This window comes from Phyllostomus hastatus, unplaced genomic scaffold (genome assembly GCF_019186645.2).
Source record: "Phyllostomus hastatus isolate PE091 unplaced genomic scaffold, TTU_PhHast_1.1 phas_scaffold_216, whole genome shotgun sequence".
Taxonomy (NCBI): Eukaryota; Metazoa; Chordata; class Mammalia; order Chiroptera; family Phyllostomidae; genus Phyllostomus; species Phyllostomus hastatus.
Window position 1 is genome coordinate 22,847,836 of NW_025334018.1, and position 13,407 is coordinate 22,861,242.

Below are 13,407 nucleotides of genomic sequence, written 5' to 3' on the forward strand. Positions count from 1 at the left end.
GGAAGAGACCGCTCACTCGAGAACATTAATCACCCGGGGAGGCCTCGGGCGGGAGGCAGGGTGCTCACACATCCTGCCCACACCCCTTCCCTGAAGATTCTTATCCGCCGCGCGGAGCTTCTCCAGGGCGGGCAGCCGGCCAGCCGGGTGCTCGCTGCCCCCGACAGCGCGCCCGGGAGCCGTCCCAGGGAGCCGCTGCCGCCGGGACCGGCGGGGGCTGTGACCCGTGTCCACGGGAGAGAGGGTGGTGGGACTGCAGACTGAACCGAGGATGTCCCCCCCAGATGGGGCTGAGCCCGGCTTCCCGTCAGAAGCGGCTGGGACACGCCACCGGGCCTGCCACGGCGGGGTGACCCCGGGAACCCACCCCCTTCCAGGGTCGGTTCTTCGGCTGAGTGACCGCTTTCTCCCATCTGGGAGGTCCCAGCAGAGAGCCTGAAGGCAGTGTGTTAGGCGACCGCCACCCCCAGCGGGACGCCGTGGCTGGGGTGAGGGGTGGCCCTCCTGGCCCGCGCCCCGTCCAGCCCCTGGGCCGTGGCCTGAGCTCGCTCTTCAGGACACGGCCCTGTCTCATCAGCACGGGGGCCGCGGGGCTGCGGCACAGAGAGACTTCCCAGCTGGAAGGTGGCGGGGCTGGGATTTGAACCCAGGCGCGACCGGGGCCCTGAGACGGAGGGTGGGTGCTGGGGCCACCCGGGTGGGAGACCGGGGCAGGCCTCCAGGCCGGGGACGTTCAGCTGAGAGCTGCAGGCTGTCGCCCTAAACATTTCCCTCCTCCGCCCAGTTCCCCTTCCAAGGCCCCTTCCAGCTCCCCCAAACTCCCTCTGGCCCCAGCCGCTTCTTCTGGAAGCGCCCGCGTGGCCGGGCCCCGAGACCCAGGCCGGCGCTGACTCGCCTGCTCGGTTCCCTCTGGACGCCGTTCCCGTGGAAACACCAGGGGAGGGAGAAACGGCCGCTGCCTCTCCCTCCGCCGCCGCCTCCCTCCTCCCACCCTCGGTGCCCCCGCCTCAGCTCCGCACGCAGCGCGGGCACTGGCCGGGCGTGACTTCTTACGCCTGCCGCCGACCGGTCCCGTGTCGTCGACACCCGTGGTTCTCCAGGGTGGCGGTCTCGGGGCCTCGCTACCCTCCGGAAGGCTGTGCGAGACCCCCACAGACCTCTGTGTGCGTGGGCTCTATTCGCCCCCGTTTGCCGCTGAAGGAATTAAACGTTCCAAACAGAACCCACAGAGCCACATCCATTCACCCTCGGGGCACCGATGTCACCGCCTGTCACGGGGCATCGGGAAAACTACACAGTCTCCAGGCGGAGTGGGATGAGGGCAGATAACGTCTTCGTGCTCTTCTGAAAACCGTTTTGATTTCACGGACCCCCGAGAAGATCCAGCCCCCTCGGGGGTCCCTGGGCCGCCCGCACCCATACACGTTTGTGGGCGAAGAAAGGCAGATCGAGACACGGACCCCCGCAGCCAGGAGGCTGCCCCAGCGGCGTGTGTCTCCCTGGGGCACCGTCTCTGCCTACGGCCGGAGCCCCCCGAGGACCGAGGGTGCTGGAGACAGAGCTAAGCTAAGTCCTGGCGCAGGGAGCCCAGTGGGCGCTGGGGGTGGGGAGGCCCCTCTGCAGGAAACAGGAGTCCCCACACCCTCACCAGCGACCCTCGTCACAGGGCCTCACCTGCAGAGAGCCAGGACGGTGGGACTGGGCCCACCGCCCGCCCTGCTGGCGCCTGTGTGCTCTCCGGCACGGGGACCCCTTCCAATGGGCCCTGGCAGCCGGAGGGGAGGGACGGCCTGACTTGGGCTCCTGAAATGCTTGCCTTCCACACACTGGCCTTGGGGGCACCCCTGAGGACCCAGCCCCCAGGCTGTGAGGGCTGGGGCACCGGCAGGGTCCCTGTGTCTGAGCCGACTTCAGTCACCGAGACCCAGGTGCTGGACGCGGGACAGGAGAGGTCTCCGACGGCCCCAGCCCCGTCGTGGGGCCCCTGCCAGCCCTTCTGGTCTCCCCAGCAGACGCTCAGACGCCGGGGAGAGGGGGGAGCCCCCCTCTGTGCCCGTGAATGCAGACCCCGGGCCCACCAGCAGAATTAATGGCTGCTTTTTCCCACCAGCACGGTCCGGGGGGGGGGGTTGGCTACAAAGCAGCAGGCCGTCAGAACAAGAACCTTCCAGAAGGAGCCAGCCCTCCCCGGCGTGGTTACTTTGGCCTGACGTTAGGAGAGGAGCCGGCCCTTCGCCCCCGAGGCTGAGGGAGGAAGAGGAAGGCCGCTGGGCAGGCCGGCAACGGCCCCTTGTCCCCGGCCCCCGGGCGGCAGGGACGCGGACACCGGTGGGTTTAGCCGCAGGCACGTGAGCAAGCAAACCGCTGGACTCGGCTCCACATCGCTTTTCCTTCCCTGGGTGACGGGGGGTTTTTCCACCCCAGCAAACCGCAGCGCTTAAACAGAAGCCGTGTGTCCCCTGCATGAGGGTCGGCGGCGAGAACTCGGGGTGGGGAGGGGAGGGGCGGTGAGAATGCGGGGGAGGGGGGGCCGCCGAGCGCGGAGCCTCAGAGCACAGCCAGGGCGCCCCGCTGGGGCGGGGACAGGGCTTCTGGCAAAGAACCGCGCAACCCCTTCTCTGTCCGACTTGGAGTCCTTCCCCCCCGCCCCCCGCCCCCGCTCACGGTCTACTCAGGAGAACGATCTGAAATTCAATGGCCAGAAAGACAACCTCTGAAAGTTTTCAGTTGACTGAAGTACAAGAGTCTTTCACCGATGCCGAGCAGGGCCCCTCCCCCCCAGCCCCGGGTGCCCCCTGTGCCAGAGCCCACAAGACACAAACGGAGACCGTCCCGGAATCCAAGCCCCCAGCGGGAGGGGTGGTCGGGGGGTCTGGGAGGACAGTCCTCCCCTCTCTCGAAAGTAAAAAGGGAAAAGAAGTTCCATTCTTCAAAGAAAAGGGAAGGAAAACAGGACTTTTATGGGAATACCATACACGGAGTTGGCAGGGATTCAGCAGGAATAGAAAGAATCTAAAATGTCCCCTTGTTCAGCTCCAGCCTCTGGCAGCCAAGTTCAAGGAGGCTCCGCTTTCAGGCAGATCTGCCGAGTCCTCGGGGCCGTGAGCGTGCCGGGCCGCGAGCCGCCCGCCCCGTCCCTGACGCCCGGATCGAAAACCTGAATCTGAACAGACAGATGCGCCCAGAGCTGAGCGTCCGTCACGACCGCGCAGAACACGACACATCGCCGGCCGCCGGAGTGGGGACAGGCCAAGCCGCGGCTCCAGGCGCTTCGCCAGGGCGGGGCAGGGGCCGTGGGCAGGGGCGTCGCCGGGGGCCCTGGGGACGGGGTGCACAGGGCACGCCACCCCAGACTCGCCCCCCGCTCCCCCACCCTCGCACGTGGGCGAGCGTTTCCGGGACCAGAGGTTTGGAAACTACAGGCCCCGGAAGAAGGGCCACGGCACAGTGGGTCATCCGTGCCGGGCGCCCCTCCCGGCTGTCAGCGGGGAGCGAGGCCGGAGGTGTCCGAGTTACCTCCCCTATCTCACGCGTCCCTCGGGGAAGACGCCCGGCCTGCACGCCGGACGCCCGGGCCAGCGCAGCTGCTCTGACTCCAGGCCCAGCCCCGGCCGGCCCGCCGGCGCCCTGCTCTCGGGCACGGGGGCCACCTCCGCCGCCTCAGGCAGGGCCGTGCTCCTGACGCACGGCAAACATTCCAGGCGGCCAGTGTCACCTTGACAGGACCGTCCCGGGGGCGCTGACTCCTGAAGCCGTCACCTTCCCCCAGGACACGCTCCCGCCCCTCCCAGGTGACCGACGGCACAGCGACAGCAAGGTCACCTCCAGGGCGGACGGGACGTCGACGCCAGTGCTGCCGTAGGTCCCTGCCGGGAGGTCCCTGCCGGGGGTAGCCGCCGGAGCTCGGCCTCGGGCCGGCGTCGACTCACAGCGGCGGCCTCCCCGGGCCCTCCCCGCCGTCGGGTGCTCGCCCACCCCGCGTCCTCCAGAGCAGTCCCGAGTCTCAGCACCTGTGGAGGCCTCTCGGGGGAACGAAGGGACGAGGCAGGGGAAGGACAGCGTGCCCACCTCACTGCCCGCTGCTCCTGCTTGTCCCCAGCCTGGGGGCCACCCGCCTGCGAGGGTCTGCGCGTCCTGCAGGCTGCTGGGGTCACCGGGCGGGGTCACAGGCAAGGGTCACAGGCGGGGGGGTCACAGGCAGGGTCTCTGGCAGGGTCACTGGTGGGGTCACAGGCGGGGTCACAGGCAGGGTCACAGGTGGGGGTCACTGGCAGGGTCACAGGCAGGGTCACTGGCGGGTTCACAGGTGGGGTCACAGGCGGGGGGTCACAGGTGGGGTCACAGGCGAGGTCACAGGCGGGGTCACAGGCAGGGGTCACAGGCGGGGTCACAGGCAGGGTCCCAGTCCTTGCGCTCTGTGTCCCTTTAGAGGAAGACATTTAAATAGTCGATTTTTCATCTGTGAACAGCAGCAGAGAAAAGAAAGGTCTTCAGGCCGCTGGTTTGTTGCCGTGGAGAAAACGCACACTGTTGCCAGCAGCCCGACAGTGAGGGCGGGGCCGGCGGGGCTGCACGGCAGTGGGTGGCGGGGGGGCGGGGCACAGGGGCCCGGACCCCCGCAGAGGCCCCTGTGCAGGCCTCCCCGGTCCGCAGCAGCAGGAGGGCCTCGCGCGGCCCCTTTCCCGTGCCGGGATTCGGGCGCCACACCAGCACAGACGGGGCAGGGGCCGGTTCGCGCCGGCGGTGTGAGAACAGCTCGGTCACTGATGAAGACCGGTTCCAGAGCGGACTCTGCGTCCCGCCACTCGCCACAGCAAACCTGCCCCGGCCTGGCCTGTGTGTGCAAAGTCCGGGCTGTCCCGTGACCAGAGACCGCGGGGCCCCCGGAGAGACCGCCACACGCCGCAGGTCTCGGCTCGGGGGCCTGCGTGTCCCTGCAGGACAGCGGGCGCAGCAGGGGGGCCTCGGCGAGACCGGAGCAGACCGTCCTCCACGCTGCGGTGGGCCTCGCCCAGGCAGGCGCAGACCTCAGGGGGCAGAGACCTGCCCCTCCCCCCACCCCCCCACAGGGGGAGGCACCTCCCGCCACGGGCCTTCCGACGCCAACTGCAACATCGGCTCTCCCTGGGTCTCCAGCCCGCCGCCCGACCGGGGGAGTTCTGGACTTGCCAGCCCCCGTGGTCACGTGAGCCGAGTCCTTCTGATCAGCCTCCCTGTGTGTGTGCGTGCCCATGTGTGTGTATGTGTGTGCTCGTGCATGTGTGCGCATGTGTGTGCACATGTGTGTGCACATGTGTGTGTGGGCATGTGCGTGCACACAGACACACACACCGGCTCTGCTGGAAGGAGCAGCCCCGCGCGTGTCCGCGGCTGCACACGGGAGCGTGCACTGTCAGTACACGCAGCTCTCATCGCCCCCGGAACCGCAGCATCCGGGGAACGTTCTGGAAGGAGCGAAGGGTGGAAGCGCTGCGTCCTGTGCTCGGTGGCTGCTCCCTGAGATGGGAGGACTCCGTCGCCCGCCCGTCCGGGCCGCTCCCACGCTGCCCAGGCCGCCTCGGGGCGAGGAGGTCGCCCCCACCTCCGGGTCCCCCCCTGGAGAAGCCCCGCTGCTGCCCTCCCGAGGGCCGGAGTTCGTGCTCAGGCGCGTGAACTTGACTTTGCTGTCCGCGCACTCCTGCCGCGCGCCGTCAGGGTTCAGCGTCCACTGTCTCAGCACAGAGATTCCCGGGCTTGCGGCTTCAGCATCGGCTCTGAGCACACGCGGTCGGGAGGAGGTGACTGAGCACCTCCCACCCTCCAGGCAGATGGGGACAGCCCTCGCTGGACTTGACTTCTGTCCCCCTCGAGACACCGCCGGACGCAGCCTGAAGGCCCCGCGAGGCCGGCACGCGTGTTGGGGCGTGTCCGTGGGGCTGGGCGGCGTAGCAGGTGCGCTGGTCAGAGTGCGATTTCCCGTCCCTGTGAGGAAGGGCGGGTCTCCCACTAAAAAGCAGATTCTTCTGCCAAAACCGTCCCCCAGAACGGTGCTGCTTTCCAGCCGGTTACACTCAGCACGCAGGGGGGGTGAGGGGGTGGAGCCTCACGCACAGCCCTTCTCCGAGCCTCACCCGGGTGAGCTGGGCGGCTGGTGCCACAGCCGCAGCCACAGCTTCTCTGTCCCCCTGGACCCCGGGCCTGGGCTGCAGCGCCAGCGGCCCTCGGGGAAGGGCCCCCCCAACTGAGCTCAGTGCTCTCCTCTGAGTGCCCCCCCACCCCTGGGGACACTCCTGGTCCCTCCCCGCCCGCCCCCTCTCTGTCCTCTGGGCGGTCTGGGGGCCTGCGGCCTGTCGCTGTTCAAGGTGACGGGGACAGCGGCGGTGCCCCCTGCAGCGAACGGAAGCCGCGCACTCAGTTGGGCCGACGTCCTCTGCTGCCCCTCGGCTCCGCGGGGCGGGGACCGGAGTCCGGAGCGAGGCGGCAGCCGACGTCAGTGGCGGGGCCTCCGCCTTCAGGGAACACTGTAATTAGCTGCTGTCTGAGCCGCTTTGTTGCCCGGGGACCGAGGCCGCTGGGGCCGGGCGGCTGACGCAAGCCCAGGGCGCTCGGTCGGCGGCGGGAGGGACCGTGAGAGACTACAGCAGAGCACCAGGTGCCAGCAGGAGCCAGGTGGCTCTCCTTGCCCACGGAGGTCGCAGGTCGGAGGTCACAGGTCGCAGGTCTCTGTCCCCGCTCTCCCTCTGAGCCTCTGACTGGTTGGTGGTGGGGACCCCAGATCTGCTGGGACCGCTTTTGTCCCCCTCGGGACACCGCAGGACGCAGCCTGAAGGCCCCGCGAGGCTGCCACCCCTCCCCCACACCCCCACCCTCCCCCTAGGAGACGGTCACCGCTGGACTCGTGACACAGTGACAGGCTGCAGGCCCAGCCTCCCTCGCTCGGCCGGTCTGGGGACTCTGGGGACGTGGACATGGTAAGCCAGCCGCACACCTCCCGGAGCTGCCCCCACCCCCGCCTGCTCACTGCCTGTGCGGGCCACCGGCTGGGCAGGAGGGGGCCTCCTCGGACCTGGGGGGCGGCTGCAGGCGGGGGCTGGTGGGGCCGCAGAAGGAGGAACCTGCGTCTGCAGCCCGGGTGTCCGTCACTGTCACCGGGGGCCGTCACTGTCACCGGGGGTCATCACTGTCACCGGGGAGTCATCACTGTCACCAGGGGGGAGGGGCCATCACTGTCACCGGGGGCCATCACTGTCACCGGTGCAGACGTCCCCAGGACACCGGAAACCGTGACGGAAGAAACAGGCCCGCTTCCCCGGCCTCTCTGTGTAGAGGACGGAGAATGACCACAGTGTCCCTTCTCAATGTAAAAGACCTCAGTTGACGTGACCAGCCAGGCAAGAGACTCGCCTGCCCCACCTTGGCCTCCTGGCCCCCAGGGCTGAGAGGGTGGCCCCAAGCCCAGCGCCAGGCTCCAGGGCGCCCCCGAGGGGCCTCAGTGGGGGGCGGGGGGCGCCTGGGCTGAGACCAGCCTTCCCGAGAGGCAGAGGAGAGTGGCTTCAGGAACAAGCACCTGCCAGCCTGAGGGGCCAGAGGGGCCAGTGTGTGGGCGAGGGAGCCTCCCTGTCCTGCGGGTGCGGGTGCGAGGGTGGCCTTCGAGGGCCGTCCGAGGCTCCGGCTCTGCCGGAGAGGACGATGGTGTCGGGACGACACGGAGGGGCTTGGGTCGGGCTCACTCCTGGATGCATCCGAGCGCTCCCGCCGGGCCCTGGCGGGGACCTGGTCAACCCGCGGTGTCCTGGGAGGCAGGGGAGAGGTCCTGATGCAAGAGGAAAGGGCAGGCCCAAGACCAGCCCTCAGGGACCCGGGGGGATGGTGACCCCCGTGAATGCAGTCACAGCGGCCAGAGCGCTGGTCCTCCTGCTGGGCCGGGCCCTTCTCTCCACGCTCAGCAGCCCCTGGTCCCCTCGGGCCCTCCATCCGGCCTGGCGCCCCGGTCCGAGTCCTCAATGTGGTGGGCTCTGCGGCCCCCGAGCGGCCTGTCAGGCCCCTCCCTGGGCCACAGCTTCCTCGGGTTCCTCGGGGAGGACTGCGGGCGGGGGGGGGGCCCGCCTGGCAGAGCTATGTGAAAATCGCTCAGAGCGGCCGGCACCGAGCGCACCGGGGTGTTAGCTCTTGCTCTCAGCCGGCCCGTAACAGCCGGCCCGCTCTCCCTGGGCAAACACTCCTGAGGCCGCTCCCTGGCGCCGAGTCAGGGACCGGCCGGGCGGCCGAGGCCCGAAACCCCCCGACTGAGAACCGTCCACGCCGGGTTTGGCCCAAGCGGGTCCGACTCCAACACAGTGGGCTCAGAGGGGATTCTGGCCAGCTTCACCCCTCCCCCTTTCTCCTTTCTGTCCTCTTTATTGTCCTTCCTCTCAGTGTGGTCCCAGGTGTGAAGGAATCCGTCTCCCATGCGAGGAGCTCAATGGGGCGGAAGGGAGGCCGGACAGTGAGCATGTGGCAGGTGACACCCAGGACCAAGGGGACAGACTCAGAGTCGTGGGGGCCCGGAGGGGGCGCTCAGCCAGGGCAGGGCGAGCAGGGAAGGCTGCCTGGAGGAGGGGGCGAGCGAGCCTGATGTGGCCACGCCCGAGAGGACGGGAGGGCCGGGGCTGCCTGGACACCGCCGCGTCACTGATCGCTGAGGGCGGGTCCTTGCTCCTCGGGGCCCAGAGTGTGCGGCTGGAACACCCGTGGGCCGGGGGCCTTTGGTTTCTCCCTGTCTCCCGTTCTCCAGGCCAGTGGTCGGGGCCCTCGTGGGCATACCGGGCTCTATGAGCCCGGACGCTTGGGGTTCGTCCCGGAGGCGGGGGGAGCCCCTCAACGGGGCAGGTGCTGCTCCCCTGGGCACAGGTGACCTCGGTCACATCAAAGGCGCAAGGGCAAACGTCCTTGATAACGAAGCCAAGCAGGGGAGGCCTGACTCTGAAGCCGGCCCGGGCTTTGCCCCGCCTCCGCGCATCTCGGGCAGAGCCCGGCCCACAGCCCACAGGCGCTCGCTCGCTCGCCCGGCGGTGCCGGGGCACAGACAGAGGAGCCGGGGGAGAGCCGGGTGTGTTTTAAGGGTGCTGCTCCCACCCCCAACCGTCCTCTGCGGGCAGAGCCTCTGCTCACACCTGAGGGAACAGGGAGGTTATTAGGTTGGTCACACATTAACCAACCGGCTGGTGGCTACACCAAGGACTCCGCTCCGGTCCTTCCGAGGTCAGAGTGCGAGCGGGCTCATGAAAACTCAGTGGGCGCCTGCTGTGCCCTCAGAGCCCAGCTGGAGCCGGGAAGGAGCAGGTGGGACGCGTGGCCTGTACCCCGCAGGTCTAAGGTGGGCCCGGGAGGTGGGAAACCACGTGCAGGGGGCCGGAGCGCGCCGCTCGAAGTGCGCCGCCGCGACAGGAGGGTGGTCTGCGGGTGCGGGCTACGGGGGGACAGAAGGCTCGGGGGGAACCTCTGGCCTCCTCCCCTTCCCCCCCCCCGAAATCAGGGCACGGGTGCTCCCCTGTGAAGGACTCACTCAGTCCCTGGAGACTCAGCCCTGGGCGCGCTTTGCAGCCCTTCCTGAAACAGTGCCACCTCCAGCGGCTCCTCCCACGGTTGACTGGCCCACGATTCCCACCACTGGAAGCCCGACCCCTGACCCCCGACCCTGTCCGGTCTCCAACAGCGCCTCGCTCTTTGTTACAACGTTACACACGCTCTCAACCCAACCACTTCCGGGCCTTCCCTCTGCGACACAGTAACTCTGTGTTTCATTTGCAGACACCGGTTCCAGAACCAGGAGGGTGGAAGATTTCTTAGGTCCCTACGACCCACGAAGGACGGCGGTCACGACCAAGGCTGATCGTGTGATGACGACTGATGCTGGTTTTAACCCACACGCACAAAGATAAGCACGGACAAATAAATGGGGCGTAAGATAAATAATTGAGCGTTTGTTTTCAACGAAGTAAGGGTAGTCTCACCTTGAGAACGCAGACTTAAAATAATAACATATTATCATTCAAATCTCACGCAGACAGCCCTGACTGGTGTGGCTCAGTGGGTTGGGTGTTGTCCCACAAAGCAAAAGGCTGTGGGTTCGATTCCCAGTCAGGCACATGCCTGGGTGGTGAGCTCGGTCCCGGGTAGGAACGTATACGTCGGTGTCTCTCTTCCTCTCCTTCTCCCTCTCCTCCCCTCTCTCCAAAAATAAATAAATAAATTTAAAACTATAAATCCCACACAGACATATGAGCTAAGTACCCACCCCCCACTTTTTTCCTGTGTAACTTTTGGTAGGACAGTGGTAAAACCAAGTAATTAAGAGGCAAATTTTAAGAGCCAAAATTAATTTGCTTTTTTTGTTTGCATTTGGAATAATGCCTATAAAACACCCCCCCAAAGCATTTTTCTTCTTACTTAAAAAAAAAAAAAGACTAAGTGAGGGCAAAATATCTTTTAACTCTGTGACCAGGATCCCAGCACTTAGAAAGGCGAAGCTGGACAACCGGAATCTCGTGGAGCGGCCCGTTCCGAACACACAAAAAAGCTCAGATGCGGTTTTGCCTGTTACTCGGAACCCCCCCTCCCCCCCAGTCACAAGGATTTCAGTTGAACGAAGCTCACAAAATCAGGGGTGGCATTTATCTCACGTGGCTGGGAAACGGGCCCATCTCCTTAATTCTGGGTTTTTTGGATGAGTTATCAGAATCATCGATTCAAGAGTTTCCATTTTTAAGTCGCTTCAATACCTCATGCCCCTAGGCTCATTTTCATCCTTCTTGAATTCAGCAGACACGCACAGGAGTGTTTTTTCTGGGCCTTGGGCTGTCCCTGCTACCCCCGCAGGCCCCGCCCCTCCGGGTCTCTGACCTGGCCGCAGCCCCCCCACCCCCCCAGGTCCTTCTCCCTCCCACTTCTCCAGGCCGCCCCGCCCCCTCGCTCTCCGTAGACTGGCCTTCGCAGCTGCTTCTGCAGGAACACATGGCCCTCACCCCTGGCCAGCCAGACCCCCCTGACCTGCCTGACCTCCCGGGGCCTCCTGACTCCCCGAAATGACGCCCCTCCCTGTGCCTGCCCGCCCGCCCACCCCACAGTGGGGATCGGGGAACGGGGACGGTCCTGCAGGGGGAGCATGGCTGTGCCTTCACCCCGGCGGCTCCAGGGCTCCAGGAGCCAACGGACGGACGAACTGGGTAGAGCTGATCCCACGGTGCCCCCTCGGACACGCTTTTCCTGCGTGTCTGGAGCGTGGAGGCTGCGGGACCACCGCACGGAGCACCTCCTGCCCTCGTGGGGTTCACAGCCGAACGAGAAAGAGGAATCAGCCGGCCTAGTGTTCGGTTCGCGGTGTTAATGCTTTCAGTTCTGTGGCATGGCACGCCCATTTTCCAGATGACTTGGAAGCAGAAAGGTAGACACGTTTACTCCCAGGGACGGGGGGAGTCACTCTGGGCCGACGCACTGGCCTCCGTCAGAGCCCGGCCGGGAGCGGAGGTTCGGACGACCCCCACAGAGTGGGAAAGACCCGCCTGCCGGGAGGGGCCGGCCTTGACCTCTCCCAGTGCCCGGGTCACGGAAGGACTGGGCGGCCAGGCCTTCTGATACCATCTCGGGCTCTCTAGGCCCCGGTAGGCAGCCAGAAGGCTGGAATGCGCTCCTGGAATGTGAGCCATTCCGGACTTCAGAGACAAGAGTCTGGGTGCCAGCCCTCCCCACGGACACGGAAGCTCTCAAGCCGCACCCTCCTCCCCCCCCCCCAGCAAGGCCACGCGTCATCACCGCCGAGAAGCTCCCAGCGTGTAACCGGGCTGGACGGGGCGACAGGCAGAGGCCCTGGGAGCCCGGGGGCCCTCTCCCCGGGAGCGGGCGAAAGCCGGGAGGTCGGCCCTCCCACGGGGATCACGTCGCGATGCACACGGGCTGCTGCGCGAGAACCTCCCACGGAGTCTGTGGGCCTCACCGAGGCCTCGCCAAACGCCTTCTCCGACCGGCCTCTGGTGAGCGCCAACCTCGGCGGCTGGCGATGCCCTCCGTCCCCAACGGCCGGAGATGCGCTCGCCGGGATGTCGCCGGTCCTCCCCCTGCTGCCTTGGGTGTCCCGTGGCCGTCCCCACCACAACCCACTTCCGGAACCTTCCCAGCACCCCAGACCAAAGCCCTGTGCCCGTGAAACAAGGCTCACGTTTTGTGTACAAGTTTTTTCACGACAAAACCGATACAGTTCTGGAACGTTCTACAGGGAATGCCCTTTGAGGAGATTCGGTCTCCACGCCCACCGCCCTGGCCGGGGCTGACGCAGGGCCTGGCAGGCGGGGTGGTGAGGGAAGGACACCCCATCTCTTGGATCCGGCTGTTCCCACGGTGCCCGGCCCCCGAGCCAAGCGGGTGAAGTCACAGGCAACACCCCCTCCTCCGGAAAAACAGCCCCAACTGCTCGCCACTAATTGTGGGTCAGTTGCGTCATCCTCGTGCAGGAAGAATGACCTAATTACGTGACCACCTCCTGACTGCACCGGGGAATCACCTGCATTCCTCCCCCTCCCCCCTGGGAGTGCCCTCCACCTTTCTCTGGGCCCCCCCCCCACGCCCCAGCCCGGCCATTCCCGAGCCCCCAGGAGTTAACAGCCGTTTTCTGCCTTTTCTCTAAAGCCCTCAGCGCCGGGGGACCAGCGGGAGGGGAGGACGGTTCCTCCTCTCGGGCAGGTGGCCACACCTGCTCCCCTGGGTTCTCCTGACGCAGGAGCTGCTGTAGGTTCACAGCAGCCTCACCCTGGGGCCTCGGGAGCGGAAACGCGTGCCCCAGACCAGAGGGGAGCAGTGGTGGTGCGGGGGTGGGGGGCCATGGGGCCACGGGGGTGCAGGCTGCGAGCGGCGCGAAGGGCACTTCTCTCCACGCCCAGGCGTCCTGGTCCAGGGGCCCCAGGTGTGCGCGCGCAGCCGCCCGACTCGGGTCTAGCTGAGCCCCTCGGGAAGCAGCCGGTGCGAACCCAGAAAAGGACGGGAAGTGCCCCAGGTCCTGCCCTGAGCCCGGGTCCCGGCCACAGCGGCAGCGGGCAAAGGTTAACGGGACAGGCGGGGGAGGCTGCGAGCTGCGGGAGGAGCAGGTGTCGCGGAGCGCCCCCTTCTCGGCCCCCGGGGCTGCGGGGCCGCTCCCGGGGTTGCCCGCAGCGGGCGGGGGGCGCGCCGGGCCAGGGGCCGGGGACGCGGCAGACGGAGCGGCGGCGGCGGCGGCCTGGACGTGCACGGGAATTCCGGGCTCCGGCAGCCCCAGGAGCTCCCACCCGGCCGGCGGCCCCGCCCCGCCCGCCGGGAGGAGGGGCGCTGGCCGCGGCCGCGGTGGCGTGAGCGCGGGCGGGCGGGGGCCGGGCCCGCGGGGACCGAGCGCACCGCCCCTCGCCCGCGAGGCGGGAGCAGGCG

At 67.3% G+C, this 13,407-nt stretch overlaps 1 long non-coding RNA gene across 1 annotated transcript; it reads left to right on the top strand.

Moving 5' to 3' along the window:
- Positions 1–9,004: 9,004 nt before the first annotated feature.
- Positions 9,005–9,930, top strand: LOC123804712. The gene is made up of 2 exons (XR_006783202.1): positions 9,005–9,334; positions 9,769–9,930. It is a non-coding gene; the product is annotated as an uncharacterized LOC123804712 (long non-coding RNA).
- Positions 9,931–13,407: the final 3,477 nt, after the last annotated feature.